Below are 23,127 nucleotides of genomic sequence, written 5' to 3' on the forward strand. Positions count from 1 at the left end.
TGAACAGGTATTGTGGCTCCACAGATTTGCAAAATCAATTGGCTGCTGTGTACACGTAAAATGATACACTTGGAATGATCAAATGGGATAACATCCCAAGAACAGTTAATGGAGGTGGTTGAATCCATGTTTGGAGATATATACCAGTGAGTGACACGATTTGTATGCCATAATGATTTAAGTGCTCAGTGCTAAGGTGCAAATAAAATTGTGTGTAAAGTGCTAGTGATTAAAATGTTGTGTTCAGAATGTCAGCAAAAAATCACCGACTCCAAAATGGAGAGGGATTAAAGAGTACTAAATCATAATTTTGGGTATAGATACCCAAGGCTGATACCTGACAAAAGGGATCCCCCTTAAAAACCGACCCAAAATATGTTGTTCATCAAGTAGAACTACAAACCAATGTACAGATCTGATAGGGTCACGTGACCAGGACAGTATCATTACTAAGGATTGCACAGTTACAGGTCAACACCCGAGTGTCGTGGGGTGTTGTTGGGGTGTTTGTTGGTAACGGAATGACCATTGGCATAAGGATGGAATGAACCAATGATTGTAAGTCAGAGATTTATGGGGCATAGAATATGATGGCATAGCCACGGACTGATTCCCTCACCTCATGCACTGGCCAGGTGTAAATTACAGAAAATGGTGCATGTCTTCGCCGGTATTAAGACCATGGGGGCATTTGGTGTCAAGCTCGATGATATAGCGAGACTCCAATTGTCGCAATCGCTTTTCGCGATTGCCTCCTCTTTTCTGGCTGGGTACAGAGTCTAGAACGCAATACTTGAGACAATTGAGATTGTTGGCATGCACCATTTTGAAGTGTCTGGCCACTGGATATGCGGGATCTGAATTGACAATGGCTCGCAAATGCTGGAGAATGCGAGCATGCACCGGTAGCTTGGTGCTGCCGACGTATCTCAGTCCGCAAGTGCATTCTAACATGTAGACTGCATATTCCGTTCTGCAGGAGTAGTGCCCTTTAATGGGGTAACTTTCCGTCGAAAAGGCAGTGGTATAGCTATTGGTATTTATCCCGAATTTGCAGGCGCGGCAAGAAATGCAACTGTAAAATCCTGATTTGGGAGATAACCAACTGCCTTTGGATGTTAATTCAGGACTAGATCTTTCTAAGACATTGTGCATGGAGTAGGCTTTCCGGAAAGTAATGGCAGGCCTAATAGGGAGTACCTGTTTGAGAGTAGAATCTGTCCAAACAATAGGCCATTGTTTATTGATGATGGTCTTAATTTGCTTGGCCTGTCTGCTGTATGTGGTAATGAGCCTACATGACACTTGATTGCACTGGGAATCATCTATAAGATTTGATGTAGTTGTTTTCAATGAATGTGCAGTGTTACTTAGTAATGACAATCTGTCTGTGCTGTTGGCCTTGTCTCTAGCTGATTTAAGTTTGAGAGGATTGTATCCTCTCTCTAAGAACCTCTGTGTAGCCTCATCTTGATGGCGAATCAACTCATTGGAGTTGCTACAAGCTCGGCGTATGCGTAGATATTCGCCGTAGGGTAGACTGGTAATGGTGTGGGCTGGATGGAAGCTTTTGGCATGTAAAATGCTATTTCCTGCTGAAGGTTTACGATACAGACATGTCTCTATGTGGTCGTTCTCAATGTACAGTTGAATATCAAGAAAATTGCAGACTGAATCGTCTATGTTGGCGGTGAAGTGTAAATTGATGGTGTTCATGTTGATTTTGGTGACAAAATCCTCAGCTTCCTCATGTGTACCATGCCAAATGACAAAAATGTCGTCGATATAACGCCACCACCTGATGACATGTTTGCTCCACAAAGCACTGTGCTCTTGCTGTAGGACATGCTCCTCCCACCAGTCCACGTGTAAACACGCGTAGCTGGGGGAGAAGCATGCCCCCATCGCAACTCCCTGCAGTTGTTGAAATAATGTACCATCGAAAGTAAACACGTTGTTAAATAAACACCAACGGATCATAGAAATCAACATCTTATTGTGGGAATAAAATTCAATGGGTCTTTTGTTGAGAAAAAATTCAATAGCTTGAATTCCGTCGGTGTGCCGGATACTGGTGTAGAGTGAAGAAATGTCCAGCGTTATGAAACAATATTCTGAGGACCACATCTGATTGTTGAGTTTGCACAAGAAGTCTTTGCTGTCACGTAGATATGTTGGTAGTTGAGTTACAAAATCCTGTAAATAATAATCGATATAACGAGAGGTATTTTCAAAAATGCTTTTGTTAGCAGAAATGTTTGGTCTACCCTGTACCGGATTAATACCTTTATGAACGTTGGGTATGAAGTAAATTGTTGGAAGAACAGGGTATGAATTGTAAAGAAAATTGAATTCGTCCTTGCTGATCAGATTGTCTCTTTTCCACATCATGAGATCGTCTTTATAGTTTTTACTGATTTTGTTGAACTCAGTTGTGTTGGTTCTGCGGTAACATTCTTCATCATTTAGGTGTCGATAGGCTTCAACTTTGTATTCCTTCTTACCCCACAGTACTATATTGCCACCTTTGTCGCTGTTGTTAATGATGATCTCATGATTGGTGCTGAGTTTTTTCATCAATTGGAAATAAGTACGTGGTTGATGTTTGGAGTAAAATCCCTTTTTCATTCTGCTTGTTTCGAGTAACATGGATTTTCTTTAATTCTTCAATGATCCTATCGTGAAAAATGTCAACCGCGTCCCGGGGCATAATAGGAACAAATGTGGAGGTGGGTTTGAAGGGACTTTGACCAGGAAGGGAGATGTTGATACCTTCTATGTCTGTCAGTTCTTGTGTGTTAATGCTTTCACTATCATGGTCATCAGTGTTGTCACTCAGTGAGTAGAGAGTTTTCATCACTTGTAGATCACCGGCCACGAGGTTCTCACATTGATTGGTGGCTGAACTAGATAGCTCTTGACTTAGCAATGATTTGGGAGCACTTATAGTTTTTTGCTTGATGACTGAAACATTTGTTGCTTTTGCTTTTTCTTTTTCTTTGATTTTTTTGGCATCGTTTGTGTTGACTTGTTTTTTGATGGTATAATATTTAGTTAGTTTAAGTTTATGAATAAATTTGAAAACATCGACTCTTGTTTCGCTGTAATTGAAATTACTTTCTGGACAGAAACTGAGACCTAGAGCTAGTAATTGTTTTTCTGCATTACTAAGCTCAACATCCGTAAGATTGATGATGGTACGATCAGCTGATGTTAGCGTTGTTGCCATCTCTTTCTCTGCTGCCCCCTTCCTCTTCCTCTTGGTGCATTTGCACTTCTCTCTTCTGCGTTGATTTCTTTTCTGTTTGGTTGTGCAGTGGTGTTCCGAGATCTCAGTGATTTTTTCCGGTCCTCTGCTAAAAAATCAATTTCCTCAGCATAGGTTAAATGACCTAAATCTTCTCTGTTGGTACTGGAGGAATAACCACTGGAATTTGAATCTAAATCACTCAAGTGAGAGCTGAGGTCAGACGTGGAGGCATTTGTGTTTGGTGTTGTAGCCTGTAATACTTTGTCGTTGGATTCCTTGCCGCTGTTTCTGGATTTTCTCAGATAGTCATATTTGCGCGCGAACGTGAACACTTGTCCCAGTTCGTAGTCTCTTTTGTCGCGCGCAAATTTGAAAGCCTTTCTGTTTTTAATGATGGTCTCTTGTTTGTGGAGGCGAGTTTTCATTTCGTCGATGCCTTTGTCAATGGTGTCATTGGTAGATGTACTGCGAACTTTAGTTAGTTCAGAATTCAAGCGTTCTATTTCTTTTAGATTTGCGTCGCGATCGATGCGGGCATATTTGATAAGTAAGCATACCAAACGCATAGACGCCTCTAAATTACTCTCTGCCCATTCTTTTAGTAGAAGCGGGTTCGGGCTGTCGAAACTGGGGGCAAGCATAATTCGTAACCCGCGCGGTATCCTACCCACTTCATGGTATTTCTCCAATGATTTGATTTCCCACCATTTTGTTAGTTCGCTTTTGCTGTTTTTTTCTAGTGCTCTCAATAAAGTTTTTACATCATTGCTGCTTTGATTGGTATCTTTGCTTGTATTGGGATTTGTTTTTATATATATATATATATATATAATAAGATACAATTAAACAATTTACATAATTAATTATCAAATATATTTTGCTTATTTATGTATTACTTAATTAACTTCCAACACTATACCCCTACCACCCTAGCAGTCAATGCTTAAGATATAGCTAAAATAAATAAGCATAACATAATTTACATAATTAGCTAATTGATAACAATTCATAATTATTTGTTCAATAATTATTACTTAATTAATATACCACCCTATACCCTTACAAACCTAGCAACCGGCAATTAAAATATAACAAGATTAAATCAGTATTACATGATGTACATAATGAATTATCCAATTAATAATTATTAATAATGACATAATTGGTAATTATTAATTAATGTATTAACTTCCCACCCTGTATCCTTACAAACCCAACAGCACAAAATATAAATAAAATATAAAGTTATTTCTCAATTTACATATTGAGTATTACATTGATTATGTAGTAATAAATTAATATTTAATTGGTAATTACTTATTATGTAATTAACTATCCACACTTCACCCCTACAAATCCACCAACTCACACCTAAAATATAACAAAAGAATATAATTACTATGCCATTCACATAATTAATCATCAATTACATTATTAATAATACATTAATAATTTATAATTTAAATAATTATTACTCAATTAACTTTCCAAACCTACACCCCCACAAACCCAGCATCCTTTACCTAAAATATAACAAACACAAATCAAATTATTGCACAATCTGCATAATTGATATTCAATTAAATGATTAATGATAAATTATAAATGTGTTAATTAATTATTCACTAATAAAGTTCCCACCCTATAGCCTTACAAACGTAGCAACCCACACCTAAATATAAGTAAAATAAATCAACATTACATAATATAGATAATGAACATAAATCACACACCTACCTAAAAAATTATAAATCAATTAATTTTTACTTAATTAGTTTCCCACCCTATCCCCCTACAAACCCAACAACCTGCTACATGATATGGAATTGCAGACTATATTTAAAAACATAATAACAATTTTACAATCAATACTAACACTTAAAATAATATATAAACTAAAACACATTAAATTACACTATTCTTAATAACGATATTACTTACCAGAAAAAACGATGTTCTAGATAATAATATTTTTGCATCACAATATTTTTTTTTCAATATTATCGTCTTCCGATATTTCAGCTCGATATTTGTCCAAATACCGTGCAAACGATAATGCTTCTATTAGGTTCACTCCTTACTGTTTTCAACCACCCTGCCACAAGTGCAGCCCAAGGCTGACAGACCTGTTTGCTGAGCCTCTACAGGGCCAACCATGGATATGCCATATATCAGTTTTGAGGCCACAGAAATGCCACCATAATTTTCAGCAGCATCAACAACTAATAAGAATACCACCAGTACATGGAATTGTTGTAGAATGGTCTTGGAGGAATCTCTGACATGCTGGGTGAAACTCTTAGAATGTCACTGAAACCTTGTGATATGTAATGGGAACAGTGCTTAGAATTAATGAATAATGTGGAACGAGGTGTGCATATGCTGCTTCTGTATCAATAATTCTGGCAAGTGCTATTACCAATGCAATCTACCACCAAAAGTGGTAATGAGCACCACAGTATATAAATAAAGAAGTGAATCAAAAACACTTTGGAGAATGAAATTGAAGCTCAGCGGTATTCAGTCTTAATAAATGTGGTCAAACAAAAGAAAGCACCTGACCACATTAACAGCAAATTTATTAAGAATCCATGCAATGCTGTGTGGCAAACATTGGTGAAACGGAGAGAGACGAATAGCGTCATATCTCATAAACCATTGTGATGTTTCTTCTCTCCCTGCACTGTCTCACTTTAGAGTGCCATGCCTTAACTCACACATTTTTGTATCATGGTTCAAGAGTGTGTGAGTTATTTCAAGCAAGCGTTTTTACTAGAAGTGTCCCTTTCCAGTACAAAATACTATGCTTTGACACAGTTTAAGGCTTTTATAAATTTGTATGAGTGCTGCTGTATGGTGCAGCAAAGTTAAAAAAAGGAAAGACATTTTTCACTCATGTTACAGTTGCCCTGAGGAGGCATCAATGTTTTACCCAAATCCCTTTGTATCAGAGGTAGCAGATAAATATTTGCACCTAAATCCCTGGGTAGCTGCAGGGCAATACCTATATACCAACCATGGCACACCACTTGGTGCAAGCTGTACTTTGCATTACTTTCTAGTGCAAATCATGATTTCCATTGTAAAGTAAAAATTGTCACTGGATGTTTCCCAAGTAAAATGTAAATAGATCTATTGTAACACAGCATAATCAGTACTGAGAATAGTAAAAGCATACATTTTTGGAAATTGGGTTTCTGGTTGGCAGAGGTATGCACCCTGACCACGAGGAACCACAGTCCTCGTCAGGATAAGTCAGAAACACACCCTACATTAACCTCTGTTCACCGTCTGGTAGCTTGGCACAGAGCAGGCAGGCTTAATGTAAGAGGCAATGTGTAGATTATTTGTAAAACACATCAAACAGTAACACAGTGTGAACACGACAAAAAGGCTCCACACCAGTTTAAAAGAATAGATTATGATATTATAAATAAAACAAGACCAAAACAACAAAATCCAATATGTAGAAGTCCAGATATAAATTTTGCGATGTGCCAGGTATCTCCATGCAGTCGAGGCGATGTGCTGATCCTCTTTCACTGCAGTGGTGGCGATGCAGTGGTTCTGATGCATCAATTCTGATGGCAATGGCCGAGGGTAGCAGGCTGCAAGACAGCTCAGCAAAAAAGCTGTTCTTCCAAATCATTAGTCCAGCAGAGTGACAGTCATTGTAGCAGCACAGCAGTCCTTCATTCTGGCAGGGTTTCTTTACAGGTACAGTAGTGTCTGATTTGGATGGGTCAGAGACCCAGTACTTATACCCAGTTGTGCCTTTGAAGCGGGGGTGACTTCAAAGAGTTGCTTTGAAGTGTACAGAGGTCCACCCTTGCAGCTCTTGCTCCACAGGGGTATGGAGCCCTATGTGCAGGGACAGGACACATCCTATACAGGTCTAGATGTCAGCTCCTCCCCCCATCCTGCCCAGGATTGTCCATCAGGATGTAGATGACCACTCAGTCACATCTAAGCTCCCTTTGTGTGTGGCTGTCCAGAGGGAGTGCACAAAGTCCAGCTGTCACCTACCCAAGACGTGTATTGGATACAGGCTGCAGGAACACAACTAAAAGCAGAAATATCCATCAGGGTAGTGATAAATTCATCTTTACCAGTATAGAGGGTTTATCATTACCATTCAAGTGATATGAAACCTGACAGATCTACTTATTTTCAATCAGAAATTACAGCTTAAAAGTGCAACAAGGAATTCCCAATGTTAACCTATGAGAGGGGTAGGCCTCAGAATAATTAAGAACAAATTCAGGTGTTTTTCAATACCAGGAAATACAAAACTTAAAAGTGCATGTCCTACCTTTTGATTACACTTCAGACTGCCCTATGGCATACCTTAGAGGTGACTTACATGTAATAAAAGGGTAGTTTAAGGCCTGAAAAAGGGTTTTAAGGTTAAGTGCCAAGTCAACATGTCAGTGTAAACTGCATACACAGGCTCAGCATTGGCATGCCTGAGACATGTTTAAAGGACTACTTGAGTGGGTGGCACAATCAATGCTGCAGGCCACTAGTAGCTTTTAATTTGCAGGCCATGGCACATGTAGTGCACTTTAATAGAGACTTATAAGTAAATTAAATACGTCAATTGTAGATAAGCCAATGTTACCATATTTTAGGGAGAGAGCACATGCACTTTAGCACTGGTAGCAGTGGTAAAGTGCCCAGAGTCCTAACACCAACAAAAACGAGGTCAGAAAAAGAGGAGGTGGAAGGCAGCTCATTTGGGGTAACCCTTCCAACAATATGAAACACCGATGTAAGGTTATTAGTGTGCAACTCAATAAGATCTGCAACTGTGAATAACTCCACTCTCCATTTATGCTTGATAAATCAAAACAATGACTTTACATTTGCTATAAATTTACCTTTAGAATATTCATGATGACATAAAGTCTCATTTATAGTTTGGTACAAACAAGGCGAAGTATTCTATACAGCAAACTAACAGTCCAGCCGCTACATCAGAGTCCACTGCCAGAAACCTTACACTGATGGACTTGAGGCCGTCGGTCAAAGTACGTCAGACAGTCTGCCCTATTTATGGGGGATGGTCTGATGTACTTTTTGTCCGTTTGGGACTGCCAAGAAAAGTCTGGTGGTTCTGGACAGGAAAATAAAAGAATGACCCAAACCCAAAACCTTGGGAGAAAACACCTAGGGTTTTGTGGTTATTAGGTTTTTTTTGTTTTAAAAAAACAGACTCCTGCTTTTGGAGTTGTTTTTGTAAAACAAAAAAGTTTGCAGAGCGGATGCATGAAACACGGTGGCTGGTAAGCAAACTTTCAGTGCTTTCAGAGGAGCCACGTTGGCAGAGGCTCCTTTAAAGATCTCCACCAGGCTGACAGAGCTCTCCAAATATGGTGGGCAGTAGTCTTAAGGGTGCCAGAGGTAGCCTCTGCCTTCCTGGTGGCTGGTGGCCTACTGCACACATTATATCAAGCATTTAGCCTGGCGCTATAGAGTCATTGCAGCACTGTATATTTTCACATTTGATCTGAATTTTTACAGGTATTTTCTTCTAAATAAAAACGAATGTCAATCAAAATGTTAGTTTTGAAGGACTCTTAGGGCCTGATTACAAGTTTGGCAGTGTGGCGCCGGGTCCACCCCGCAGCCACACCGCCAGATACGTGGTCAGGTCGCACTCCAGATTATGAGTGTTTCTCATGTCTGGCAGATTTCTTTTGTTTTACGTTCCCACGGCGGAGGCTCAGAAAATGGGCACGTAATTGGAATGTTAAAAACAGTTCCTGCACGGCATGGACTTTAAAGTCTGTACAGTACACAAACTGGGGTGTAGGCATACAGGGGGGCACATGTTGTGCCCCTACATGCACCTAGTGCCCCAGAGGCAAAATAGGCCCTGTAGGTCCCCCTTTGTTTCCTCTAATCCTAGGTTTTCATGGCAGGGAATGGCCATGAAAACCGTGGCGGTGAGGAAACCTGTAATATGCTTGGCGGGAACGTGGTGGTCCCAGCAAGCATTTTCCTGCCTCTACACCAGCGCACCACCCGCGGATCTGACGTTCCATGGACCGCTAGACTCGTAAGCGAGCCCTAAGTGCAAAGCACACAAATTGCAAAGACCATTTCTCTCCAGCTTGTTCTATACTGTAGAAACTTTGAAACCAACTTGAGCAACAGTTAAGTCTGCTATGTCACAGCACCTTTTCTTAAAAAACAATTTGCCAGTGTTAGAAATGGGGGTCTGTAGTTGGCAGTGGAATGGACCTTGTACCAGTAGAGACCCTTCCTTCTAGTCCAGTTAAGGGAATTACACACCCAAGATAAACTCTGCTCAACCCTTGGTAGCTTGGCACAAGAAGTCAGGCCTCTCTCAGAGGCAATGTGTAAAGTATTTTTACATAACACACACAGTAACACAGTGAAAACACTACAAATGAACACCACACCAGTTTAGAAAAATAATGTATCTGTATCTAAACCAAACAAGACCAAAATGACAAAACTCCAACATACACAACTCAAAATATGACCTTTAAAAGGTTTCAAGCAATTCTGTTCATAGAAATCTGTGGATGTGTGATTTTCTGACAAAGAACCTTGCATACATCAAAATCCACAAGGCAAAATAGCCACAGAGGAGGAAGGTGCCATAGAAAACAGTGATGGGGAGGCGATGCAACAGTCCTGCTGCACGCAAGAGAAGTGATGGGCCAAATCTGGACTGAAGGAGAAAGTGATGCATCAATTCCAAGAAGGTTCTGGTCTGCGGGTGATGCGTCAGAAAAACTTGGCACTAATGTGTGATGTGTGGAAATCTGGGATGTGCTGGAGGTTGGTGAAGCGGTGGGAAACAGGTGCTGTTTCGATTTCTTTAGTTGCAATCCCACGATGTGTCATGTCTTTTAGCGGCACAGCAGGGCCTGCTTCGGAGTCGGTCCAGTGGTCTCGGACTTAGGAGACCAGTACGCTGAACTTGCTGTGCGATGATTCTTCAGACCGCTGACAGGCGCTGCATTAATGTCTTCGGCGGCATGGGGCTGAGTGTCAGGAGTTTCTCCTGCACAGCGGTGCTGCATTGTGAAATACAGCTGCAAGAAGGGTGAAGCGTCGATTTTGTATGTTTCTTCAGTTCTTTGTAGTTCTTTGCAGCAGGAACAACCTCCAAGGACCCAGAACTGGATTTGGTACCACAAGGCAGATAAAAACTCCCGGCTGTAAAGTTAAAGGATGCAGCAGGTGAAATCTTTGTGTCCCTGAGACTTCTTAACAGGAGGCAAGCTTTACTTCAAGCCCTTGGAGAATCTTCCTAAGCAGGATACCACAGCAAGGCGAAAGTCAAGTCCTTCTCCTTTCCACTGCCCACAGACAGAAGCAGCAACTGCCGGCCAACCCAGCAAAGCAACACACAGCAAAGGGGCAGTATTCCTCCTGGCAGCTCTGCAGCTTCTCTTCTGGCAGGGTCCTCTTAGTCCAGAAGCAATCTGAAAGTCTGGGGTTTTACGCCTAATACTTATGATGGAGCAGGGTTTTTACTTTAAAACCGAATACCTGCTTCATTTTCGCATGTTATAATTAAAAGTACTACTGATTAATTATTAATTACTTAAATATGTCAAAGTCATGTCTAACCAACATTATTAACAAGAGAATTACACGTGGGAATGCTATTGCATGGCTACAATAATAAGTGAACTAAGTTGGTGAGCAAACTGACAGAAATCGATGTTGCTTATGTAATGTTATTGTGTTTGCGCTTATAATTAATATGCATTAATGGCTTTTGATGTCGCAAATGGCTAGATAAATACATACACATAAGGGTATTAGCAGGGAAATAACACTGTTTAATCATTTCCGTGCAGTAATTCTGTTTTATGTCTTATTTCATTTAAGTTGGCCAATGTGGCCTACCAGAAAATGGCTACCACCCGCAGCCTGCATTTGAGTGGATGGAAACTTTTGCAAGGAAGCTTCGCGCTGCCTGTGACCTTGCCCACTCGACAAAACTGAAAAGCCATGATCATGATGACAAATCCGGGATGGTTGCCAAGAGCCCCTGAACATGAAGTTTGTTGCAAAAGTGAAAACTGAACTTATGAACTGTTGATCCCACCACTGGGATACAAATTATCTTAAAAAGACATCCGTAGATGTATCGAATTAGTCATGGACATTCAATTTTTCTATTCATTATTTGGGACAATCTAAGTGTGAGAAAATCTCGCACAGTATCACAAATGTACCAAGATGACATTATTTCCGCCATTCATCCGTTCTGAACAATGAATTGTAACTTTACAGAATGTAAATTTTAGTATAAATATTAGTAGACTAGAGAGGTCTAGTGCCACTTCTTACCGAACTGATGATCCGAGGTCCCTATGCTGACGGAGAGGACGGTGACTCTACATGACTGCAGAAAACTCTGTTTCTTCTACTAAGGACCGGTTCTGACTTAGGATCCGACATTTAGACAGAATAGGTAAATATGAGAGAAATGAATTTGCATTTAATTGGCTTTTCCTACAATTTTAGATAAACGAACATTCTGTTTGAATCTCTGTGTCGGGTGGTTATTTCTAGTCATGATTATTGAATTTATTTGCATATTGTGTGAAATGTTTTGCTAGATTTATACGCAACTAGTTGGTCGCATCGACCTCAGAGTACATGCAGATTGGTTAGGTTATCAGAAAGTGTTTTCCCCTTATACATGGCACGGATAAGAGTGGTAGGATGAATGTTGGTGTAATGGGCCCCACCAGCGTGTGATGTGTGTGTGCGTGTGTGACTGTGAGATCACTCCGTCCGTGGAAGTAGAGGGGATTCGGAAGCTCCGATCTGCAACAGTTTCTTGGTAGCAGAATGATGGTTAACTATTGTCTTGGTCTGGCGAAATTGCGTGTATATAGGCTTGTTGAATATTGATTGATATTTGTACTAACACTGTATGTTGAAGTTGTGTTGAGTTTTATGTATTGTGAACGGCTTCTGGGACGTAGGGAGTAGATGACAGTTCCGTAGTAGGGCAGAGGGAAGCGCTGCTCTCGGAAGAGGCGGAATTGTTGGCCCTGTATGCAGGCAGGGGAAAACGTGTGACAATAGAAGTTGCACGTCGCATTGTCTGGGTTCGATGAGGTAGCATCGCCGTGTGTTGCCATTAGAAACGTATTTTCTGTGTGAGGGAAGTGTATATGATAGCGAAGGTTATCTGTGAAGTTCTGGTCTTAGGTCCCAGGGATCCGTATGGCATTCCGTTAAAGCTTCTCACTAGAAAAGTAATAGGTATTCTCTGAGCTTGTTAGAAGGATGGAGCAGAGGTAAGCGCTGCTTTGTTAACGTGTGATATAATTCTGTAATAGGACAGACTGTTCGCTGTTCTCGGGAAAGACAGAATTCTGTGTGAATGTACTACATTTTCTGGTATGAAAGTACGTGAATGAGAAGGCATTTTGGTTAATTGTGAAACTCTTAGGAGCATTCCGGAGAAAACAGTTAATTGGTGCTTGTAAGAAGGGTAGAGTAGAGGGATGTGCTACTTTATCAACGGAAGTAACGATTCTGTAGTAGGGCAGAGGTAAGCGCTGCTCTCGGGAAAGGCAGAATTCTCGTGGGAAAGGTCTTTTGCTGTTCTGTGGCCAGCGAAGCAGACAATGGAGATGTTTGTATGTTGTAACTAACAGACTCGTAGAAGTTGAAACAAAGTCTACCAAGTAGTCTTGTAAAGGAGGGGTAGACGAGAGAGACAGGAGACAGGAGCAGAAGCTGCTGCAGCGACTGCTGACGTCAGGGAGACCGCGCTGTGATTGGACAGTGGGTTGAAACGGTAAAGGCACGGTGATTGGTGTGCTAGTGTACGCCGCGCTAGGATTGGGAGACATACAGGGTGACGTAGACGCTCCAGGATTGGTGCGTTGGTGTGAGTCGCGCTGGGATTCGTGAACTGAGTCAGTGACGTAGACGCTCCAGGATTGGTGCGTTAGTGTGAGTCACGCTGCAATTGGACAAGAGATCGCACAGTTGTAGAAAGAGCAAAAAGCTTGTAGGAAATAAGAAAATGCATTACCACGCTGAGGAAAAGAAAAAGAAATCCTTGTTTAGTAAGGTTAAGACCTGGTTCGACAAAGATAAGGATATTGTGACTAGGGAGGGACAGTTACTGCCTCCGATAAGAACCCCAGCATCCTTCATGGTTGCGAAGTATGGGTATCATACCTGTATTTGGTTAGATAACTGGGTGAAGTATACAAAAGATGATGGAGTGTTAGCGTTCCCGGAACATGGCTCATTTAATCTGGCCATACTGAGGAATTTACGGGAGCAGATGATGAGCCTAGAGCCTCGGGTAGGCCGACGCAGTTTGAGGCATTGACGGAATGGGAAGATGAAATGCATGAACGAGAAAAGCAGAAAGGTGGGGGTAGTTACAGGTACATGTTTGGGCGAAAGTATGATCGCGAAACCCATCATGACCGGATGAGAAGGTGGCGTGATGCCAGTATGACTGAGGGATTATATCCTGTAAGAACGGCAGAGGAGTCAGGAGGGAGAAAGTGTAACGAGAAAGAACATAATATAGAACCCAGGAGATATGGGGCAAATGAGTCTGATGATGATGTCTTAGAGGACATACTCTATAAAAGACCACCCCCATATAGACGAGAACCAGAGGTAGGAACAGCAGTGACCCCGATGAGAGACACCCTGCGGATTATTAAGACAGAGGGTACCACCCCTGGGTTGAAAAGCAGTTGTTCTCTGGCGGAAAGAGAAAGAGAGAGAGATAGAGAGAGAGAAAGAGAGAGAGATAGAGAAAGGGAAAGAGAGAGAGAAAGAGAGAGAGAAAGAGAGAGAGAAAGAGAGAGAGAAAGAGAAATAGAAAGGGAGAATGAACTTGAGGATGAAAAGACCAGAGAACTAGCAAGAACTACCTTTGAACTGACAGAGAAAATCAGAGAGCTGACTAAAAATCTTGAGGCAGTTACAGTGCCTGTGACAATAGGCCCGGTTATGCCGATTTTTGACAAGCAGAGGACGGGCGAAAGTGGTTTGACGGTACCATATGTGGGCAATAGATTGATTGTTCCTCCGGAGCAGGCAGAAATGAGAGCAGGAGAAACCCAGTGGAGAACAGGAGAAAATCAGTGGAGACATACCATATGTGGAGGAGAATTGAGTGTGCAGACTAACTCGAGTTTGAATTCTGGATATGTGGAAGGGAACAGAGGATCGATCTTAGAACCACAAACAATGACAGAACCAGGGGGTGCAGAAAAATCTGTGGGAATAACTGCTGAAGATTTGAATGATTGGCTGAAGGCTTTGCAGAAGAAAGAAAAAGAATCACAGGGAATTGATGTAGCTAGGCTACGTATGGAAATGGAGGAGATGATTGTAGGAACACTCCCTACAGAACCACTGAAAAATTATCAGGAAGGGGAGATCCTCTTCCTGTGTAAAAGTATCACATGGAGAGCAAAGAACATACATGACAGGTTGAAAGGAATAGCCAGTGAATTGGGGATTGACATGGACAAGGTAAAAGCTTTACAAAAGTCTTACCGAGTGGATTTTACAGATAAGGACATTGAGAATCTGAACAATGCAGGCCGAACAGGACAGATTAAGGAAATGATTGCTTTGCTGAAGAAATGGGGAGATGTAGAAAGATGGAAAGACAGATGGTACCGAAAGCGAGAGGATGGGACAGATAGAACTTACTCGACATTCCCTCTGAAAGAAAAAGAAAAGGCAGTAACAGCTTACCCCATGAGAGAGATTCCAGGAGGTGGGTATGTACATGTCCCATTGACCAGACAGGATATTTTATCCTTCACAAATGATTTCCCTCGACTAAGGGAGAAGCCCATCGAGTTTGTATAGACAGGTCGACAGATTTGTGAAGTTGTCAAAAGTGCTGTGGATTGACCTGAATAGTCTGTTTGATATAATTGTACCAGCAGACCTGTGGGCAGAATGTAAAATAGTCATAGACTGGCCCACTAAGGAATACCCAAGAGATCCAAAGACAGGAGCTCCAGATCCGGAGGTAATGAAGAAATATGAGCAGGTTATGGCCTTCTTGAAAAATAAGGTGCCCCCCAAGGAAACAGATTGGGTTAAAATAGATCGAACACATCAAGAACTGAAGGAATCAGTACATGCATATTATGAAAGACTAATCTTAGCTTTCAAACAGTTCAGTGGAGATGAACATCTGGGTGACAAGGACCTGAGCCATTTTGTATATAGATTTGTGTATGGTTTGCGGCCGGAAATCTGTGAAATGATAAGGCAGCATACCATAGACTGGCAGAGCAAGAAGATTGATGAGATTCTGAGACATGCAAAATACTTCAGTGATGAGATTGAGGCAAAGCAGAGGAAGTTAAAAGAAAAGGCAATGTGGGCACAGGTGAAAGTTGCAGAAAGACAGGAAGCTCAGTTGGTTGAACAAGCAAATAACCCAGGAAATAAACCTAGGTTTAGTTCAGGCAAAGGGAAAGGAAATATTGAAGAAGCGAAGAAAAAGTTCCCATGCCACAACTGTGGAAAATTAGGGCACTGGAAATTCGAGTGTAAGAATCCACCGTCTACTAATGATGACAATCCATCATTGAATTCACAGGTGCAGAGTGAAGGGTGTGGTCAGCATCAGCCACAGCAGAAGGATGCTAAACAGCAGAATCAGGTGCCAAAACCACCCTTGCCGCAGAGAAAAGGATCCCAGAAGTACAGCCAAGAATCAGGGTTCTACGATGAAGAGCAGGTAATCAAGCCAAAACGCGCAAGCGCTGTTTCTCAGTACTGGCTGAAAAATGATGGAAGCGACTCCGAGGGAGACTTCTGACGGTGCCGAAGAGAGGAGGAGGAGTACGTACTTGGCGCAACTCTAGAAGTAGACCAGGCAGGGCCTTTTGTAGATGGGAAAATTAATGGTGAAACTGTTACTTTTCTAGTTGACACAGGAGCCACAAGATCGACTGTCAGGTCAGCTGATATAAAGAATCTTCCTCTCTCGGACGAAGCAATCCAAGTAGTTGGTGTGTCCAACACACAGATTAAAACTCTACTTACTGAACCAGTAAGAGTTAGAATAGGGAAATTTTCAGACATGCACCGATTTGTGGTGTGTGACACTAGTCCCGTGAACTTGCTAGGCAGGGACCTGCTGTGCAAGATGAATTGCACTATTTTCTGTACTCCAGATGGAATAACCTTTGAGACACCAGATGAGGATGTCCTATACAGAATGACGATGGATAACAGGGAATGTGAGGCTTTGGGGACATATGCTGTATTTAATCCAGATGCATTACCCCCAGAATTGAAACAGACAGTGAAAGCAGCAGTTTGGGATTTTACTGGAGAAGATGTAGGTCTGATGAGAAATGTAGATCCAGTAAATATTACTGTAAAAGAGGGAGTGGTTTACCCAAACATACCACAATACAGACTGACACCTGAAATAATTGAAGGAATAACACCCATAATTGAGAAGATGATTCAGCAGGGGGTGTTAAGAGAAATATTGAGCAGCCCATGTAATTCACCAATAATGGGACTGAAGAAACCTAATGGAAAGTTCAGAATAGTACAGGATTTGAGAAAAATTAACAAGATTGTTGTGTCATGTTGTCCCATTGTGCCAAATCCATCAGTGATTTTGTATCAGAATCCCCATGATGCAGAATGGTATACTGTAATTGATTTATGTCATGCTTTCTTTTCAATTCCCTTGCATCATGACAGCCAGCCAATATTTTCTTTTAGATTTGGAGAGCGGATTTTGGCATGGTGCCGAATTCCACAGGGGTATACAGAGAGCCCTTCAATATTTAATCAATTGCTAAAGAAATCTCTGGAAAGTCTGACAATGCCTGAAAATTCAGTCTTGGTCCAGTATATTGATGACCTACTTGTGGCATCAAAAACACATGAAGCTTGTGAAGTAGACACCATTGCATTACTGAATCACTTGGCAGATGGAGGATTAAAAGTATCTCCAGCCAAATTGCAATTCTGCAAGAAAGAAGTCCAGTATCTGGGACATAATATTGAGAAAGGCCTGAGAAAAGTGACCATTGACAGGATCAAAATCATTTGAGGAATGAGAGCCCCAATGACACAAAGAGAGGTGAGAATGTTCCTGGGAATGGTGGGTTACTGTCGTCAGTGGATAAGTAACTTTTCCCTGATTGCCAAACCATTGATTAAATTGACCAAAAGTGAGGTGAAAGACCCATTAGAACTAAACCCAGAAGAAATGGCTGCATTCAGAGAGTTAAAAGACAGACTATGTGAAGCTCCTGCCCTGGGAATGCCTGATTATGAAAAGGAATTTGAGCTGTATTGTAGTGAGAGAAATGGATGTGCACTTTCAGTGTTAATCCAGAAACATGGACGTCTGAGGAGGCCAATTGCCTATTTCTCAGCAACTCTTGACCCAGTAGCTGTGGGTTTACCAGGTTGCCTGAAAGCAGTAGCTGCTACCTGCAAAAGTCTGGAACAAAGTAAGGGAATCATAATGGGATATCCTGTACGGGTATTCGTACCTCATGATGTGGCAATCCTTTTGACAAGGAGCCGGACACAGTTCATGTCTCATAGTCGGCTGACTAAATATGAGAAAGTCATTCTTGGTGCAACCAATGTAAGCCTGGAGAGATGTGTGAATGTGAATCCAGCGACACTGTTGTCTGATGCTGAATGTGTGGGAGTGAGAAATGAAGTTGATCATGACTGCCTGGATGTGCTTGATTATTGTACAAAACCAAGACCAGACATAAGAGATCTACCACTGCCTGAGAGTGATCATGTGTTGTTTGTGGATGGATCTTGTCTGAGAACAGATGAAGGAGTGCTGAGTGGTGCATATGCGGTGTGTAAAGTCTCGGAAGTTGTGGAAGCATCACCCTTGAAAGGAGTTAAATCCGCTCAGGTGGCAGAATTGGTGGCACTGACAAAAGCCTGCAAGATTGGAAGGAGTGTGAGAGTGACTGTGATGACTGATAGCCAGTATGGCTTCGGAGTGGTCCATGACTTCGGCCACCTATGGCTAAAAAGAGGTTTCCTGACCTCAAGTGGAACTCCCATAAAGAATGCTGAAGTGGTTGGAAAATTGCTAGAGGTGATACAGCTGCCAAAAGAACTAGCAGTTGTAAAATGTGCTGCTCATGGTCAGGGTGATGATTTTGTTACTGTGGGAAATAAATTTGCCAATGACATAGCACAATACTGTGCAAGAAACAATCATTCCATTAACCGGAGTAAAGAGAGAGAAATATCTTCTTGTTCCTTAACGTTTACTAATGAGATGGGAACATGGGAGGAAGTAAAACAGCTGCAGGATGAGGCAGGAGATGAGGAAATTAGAGATTGGGTGAAAGCAGGTTGTGCACCTAGAGAAAAAGATCATGTGTGGGTTTATAGGGATGGAAGACCAGTCATGCCAAATAGCATGCTATCAACAATGGCAAGGATGTATCATAGCCAAGGACACCTGGGGAGGGATGCTATGATAAGGGCTTTTAAGCAGACCTAGTATAGTCCAAAGTTCAGGCTGATAGCAGAAAGTCTCTGTCAGAGATGTCTGATATGTCAGCAATTCAATCCTGGAAAGAAAACAGTGGTAAGCCTAGGAACAATAGGCAGAGAGGGAGGACCCTTCACAAGAATGCAGATAGACTTCATTGAAATGCCCCAAGTCAACAGATTGAGGTATGTCCTGGTGGTGGTCTGTTTATTATCCAGGTGGGTGGAGGCATATCCAACAAGAAGAAATGATGGGATAACAGTGGCCAAATTACTGTTAAGAGAGTTCATCCCAAGGTACGGGTTCCCAGTAACCATTGAATCAGACAGAGGAGGACATTTTTATAATGAAATCATGAGTCTAATTTGTGAAGCATTGAGTGTACAGCAGAAGCTACATTGTGCTTATCGACCAGAGGCTTCTGGTGTGGTTGAACAAATGAATGGTACCATTAAAAATAGAATTGGCAAAATGTGCCTGGCCACTGGAATGAAATGGCCCGATGTCTTGCCTCTAGTCCTGATGACCATTAGGTCTACTCCGTATAGAACAACAGGTTTGAGTCCACATGAAATTATCATGGGACGTGCAATGAGACACGCATTTGTACCAGTCAACAAGTTGATGACAATAACTGATGACATGATTTTGGATTACTGTAAGGGCCTGGCTGACGCAGTTCATTCTGTGTTTCACCAGGTTGGAGAAGACGCCACCACACTTGAAAAGAAACCAGCCCATGATCTGAGCCCAGGGGACTGGGTAAGGATAAAAGTCCACAGAAGAAGGAATTGCCTGGTTCCAAGGTGGGGAAGGCCAAGACAAGTCATCTTGACCACAACGACTGCTGTGAAGTGTGCTGGAGTGAAAAATTGGATACATGCAAGTCACACACTGAGAGTTCCAAATCCAAGAGACGGCACTGGAAAAGAATACTTTGAAGAATCAGATTCCAGTGATGATGCAGACAGTGAGACAGTAAGAAGGAAAAAGAATCCTGAAAGTGGGGAAAGTGAGTCAAGGGAAATTTTCATCCCACCAGAAGAGTTTCTGAAAAGAACAGTGCAAACTGCAGAGGCAAGTTCAGATTCTGAAGAAGTGCCTGAGGTTCTAACTGACAGTGTCCAACACAAAAAGAAAGAAAGAAAAGAAAAAAACCTTCCAACAGAAGTGACACCTGAATCACATGAGGAAATTGGACGAGTTCCACCTGAGATAAATATAGAAAAAGAAGGGACAGACAAAGACAGAGAGGGACAGATTGCGGAAAAACCCCGAGGAGGTGTAGGGAATATCAACAACAAGCTAGGTGAAGGGACAAGTAGACAGCAAGAAGATTGCGTGTCGGAGACCCGAGGAGGGACAGAAGTAGGGAAATCTCAATTGGTGGAAAAAGAGACTGTTGGAGAAAAGGAAGTTGTTGGAGAAAAGGAAGCTGTGAATGAACAAGAGGCAACTGAGACAGAGTCTGATGAAAGTGACAATGAGATACATGGAGGACGAGTTCTGAGAAAGAGAACTTGGCTTGGAGAAAGAAACAATAAAGAAGGAAACAAAAGAGAAATGCTAAAGGAGATCTTTGGCCAAATAAGATAAAGGGACTGAGGTATAGGCTGACACGAGTTAACTCTTCAAAAGATGAACAAGTGAACGAAGTGTCAAGTCAAAATCCAACCAGAGAAGAAGAAACAAAAATACCTGAGAGAACTAAAAGAATAAGAAAACCAAACCAGAGGTATAAGTCACCGGAATGGACGTATGTGGCACTGCCTGAACAAGGAGAAGACGCAGACAGTCAAGGAAGTCCAGAGGAGGCTTTACTGAAAGGTTGCCGAAGAAGAAGCTGTGGGAATCCTGAGAGTTATCTTGTCCGACATTGGAGAAGAGACGGATGTTCAGGACCTGATACAGTTTGATGATGATGAAGAGACAGTGAAAAGTGATGAAAATCCAAATTGAGTAAATCCAAGGAAAATCACTTGGAGAAGAGAAGAAAAAGCAATACTAAAATTAGTAGATTGTAATAATCTGGTGGGTACTTACTGCCCTTAAGTTCGGTAGAGGAGTAGAAGAGGCTAAGTCAAAAGACACGGTCAAATTAACCAAATGGCTAACACTGAGAATAATAAAAGTAGATGTACCTTTCTGAAAAGATGGTGCAAGATGTGCTGCTGCTGTACAGGTTTATTAATGCTGCTTTGGAGCGTGCTTGCTCTATTGATTTCATTTAGAGTCACTATAGACACTTTAGAAGGTCATACTGAGAACAGAACTAATATAGGGAAAAGTTCACAGAAAATAGCACCAACTAGAACTAGCAATGTACATACACATAAAGATAGGTCGATTAATGATTTTTCTAGCAATGTTTTTTCTAAATTGTGGTATGAGTACGTAAAGACAATGGAAGTAAGGGATTGCTACGTTTGCATACAATTACCTGCCTCTGTTTCGGAAGGAGTGACTTATCATCATCTTCCGGCTACGTATGGAATTTCCTGTAGTGTGCTGATTAGTATATTTTATCAGTTAGGGAAATTAGATTATAATATGTCTAATGTAGATAATATTCTTGGGCAGTTGCCTATGAATAAAGCACTGAATCCTGCAAAAGAAGCTAACACTTTAGGTGAGATTTTTTTAGAAACCAAAGAATTAACATTAGAATATGTTTTTAGAAACAATTTAACTTGCAGTTTGAAAGGAGAAGAGAAGAATTTTCTAGACATGGTTGAGAGAAGAAGGTTGAACATGCACAAGAAAGCAGAAGGGCATAAAATGAGTGACACAATGTGGGATATTGAGAAAGAAAAGGAGTTGAAAAATGGAGCCAGTCCAACTATGGCTATAGATGCCCCACAGAAAGGCAGACTGTGCATTACCAGGAAGAGATCCCAATATGATTATTATTTTATAGGGACTAGTGAGTGCCATGATACATACTTTATTGCAACCGGATGGGGATTTAGAGGAGGAGAAGATCCAGTTTTTCCGGGAGTGTATTATATTTGTGGGAACAAGGCTTATTACCGTTTGCCTGACCATTGGTTTGGTACATGTTATGTTTGCCTGGTCTTTCCAAAGATTTTTCACATGGATAGAGTAGAAAATGTTGAACAAACTAATCCATTAACACTCTATAGAAGAGAAACATGGACAGAAATTGTAGGAGATATTTTTGGAGCTTTAATTCCAGCAGTGGGAATTTCTTTGAATGCATTTGGCATTCGGAAGTTATCAACAGTGGTGGATCGCTTGTCAACAAGCACCGCTGGAGGCTTTCTTTTGGTTAATACAGAAATGGTTGCTTTGCGTGCTATGGCAATGCAAAATCGACTTGCCCTTGACATTCTTTTGGCCAAAGAGGGTGGAGTCTGTGGAATGCTGAAAGTTCAACATTGTTGCACTTACATTCCTGACGAAAGCAAAGATCTAAAAGTTGATATCAAAAATATTACTGATTTGCATGAAGAATTAGTACCACTGGAAGCTGAAAGTATCTGGACTAGAATGGCTAATAAGATGATTGCTCTTAAGAATTTTATAGCTAAAATAGGTAGTACTATTTTTGGTAAGATATTATTTCCATTAACCTGTGTAATTGTTGCATTATTGATCCTTAGATTAGGGTGTATGTGTTGTAGATATAGAAGAAATAAAAAGAAAATCATAAAAGAAAATGTTAAAAAGAGACAAAAGAAACCAGAAAGAGATCCACAAGAAATAGAATTAGAAGAGCTAAGAGAAAGCATGTATATAGAAACTAAGAAGGAGGATGAGAGGGAAACAAGGGTTTGAAAGATTGAACAAGAAGATATTTAGAATTCTTCCAAAAAGGGAAATTAAATTGATTTTTTGGGGGGTTTTGATTTTTGTGGTGATAAGATATCACCAAAGGGGGGATTGATGGAGCAGGGTTTTTACTTTAAAACCGAATACCTGCTTCATTTTCGCATGTTATAATTAAAAGTACTACTGATTAATTATTAATTACTTAAATATGTCAAAGTCATGTCTAACCAACATTATTAACAAGAGAATTACACGTGGGAATGCTATTGCATGGCTACAATAATAAGTGAACTAAGTTGGTGAGCAAACTGACAGAAATCGATGTTGCTTATGTAATGTTATCGTGTTTGCTCTTATAATTAATATGCATTAATGGCTTTTGATGTCGCAAATGGCTAGATAAATACATACACATAAGGGTATTAGCAGGGGAATAACACTGTTTAATCATTTCCGTGCAGTAATTCTGTTTTATGTCTTATTTCATTTAAGTTGGCCAATGTGGCCTACCAGAAAATGGCTACCACCCGCAGCCTGCATTTGAGTTGATGGAAACTTTTGCAAGGAA

At 41.1% G+C, this 23,127-nt stretch overlaps 1 pseudogene; it reads left to right on the forward strand.

Moving 5' to 3' along the window:
• The first annotated feature begins 3,778 nt into the window (after window positions 1–3,778).
• LOC146785571 (E3 ubiquitin-protein ligase makorin-1-like) overlaps window positions 3,779–23,127 on the forward strand; it is a 38,892-nt pseudogene continuing 19,543 nt past the window's right edge.

Source organism: Triturus cristatus, chromosome 11 (assembly GCF_964204655.1).
Source record: "Triturus cristatus chromosome 11, aTriCri1.1, whole genome shotgun sequence".
Classification (NCBI taxonomy): Eukaryota; Metazoa; Chordata; class Amphibia; order Caudata; family Salamandridae; genus Triturus; species Triturus cristatus.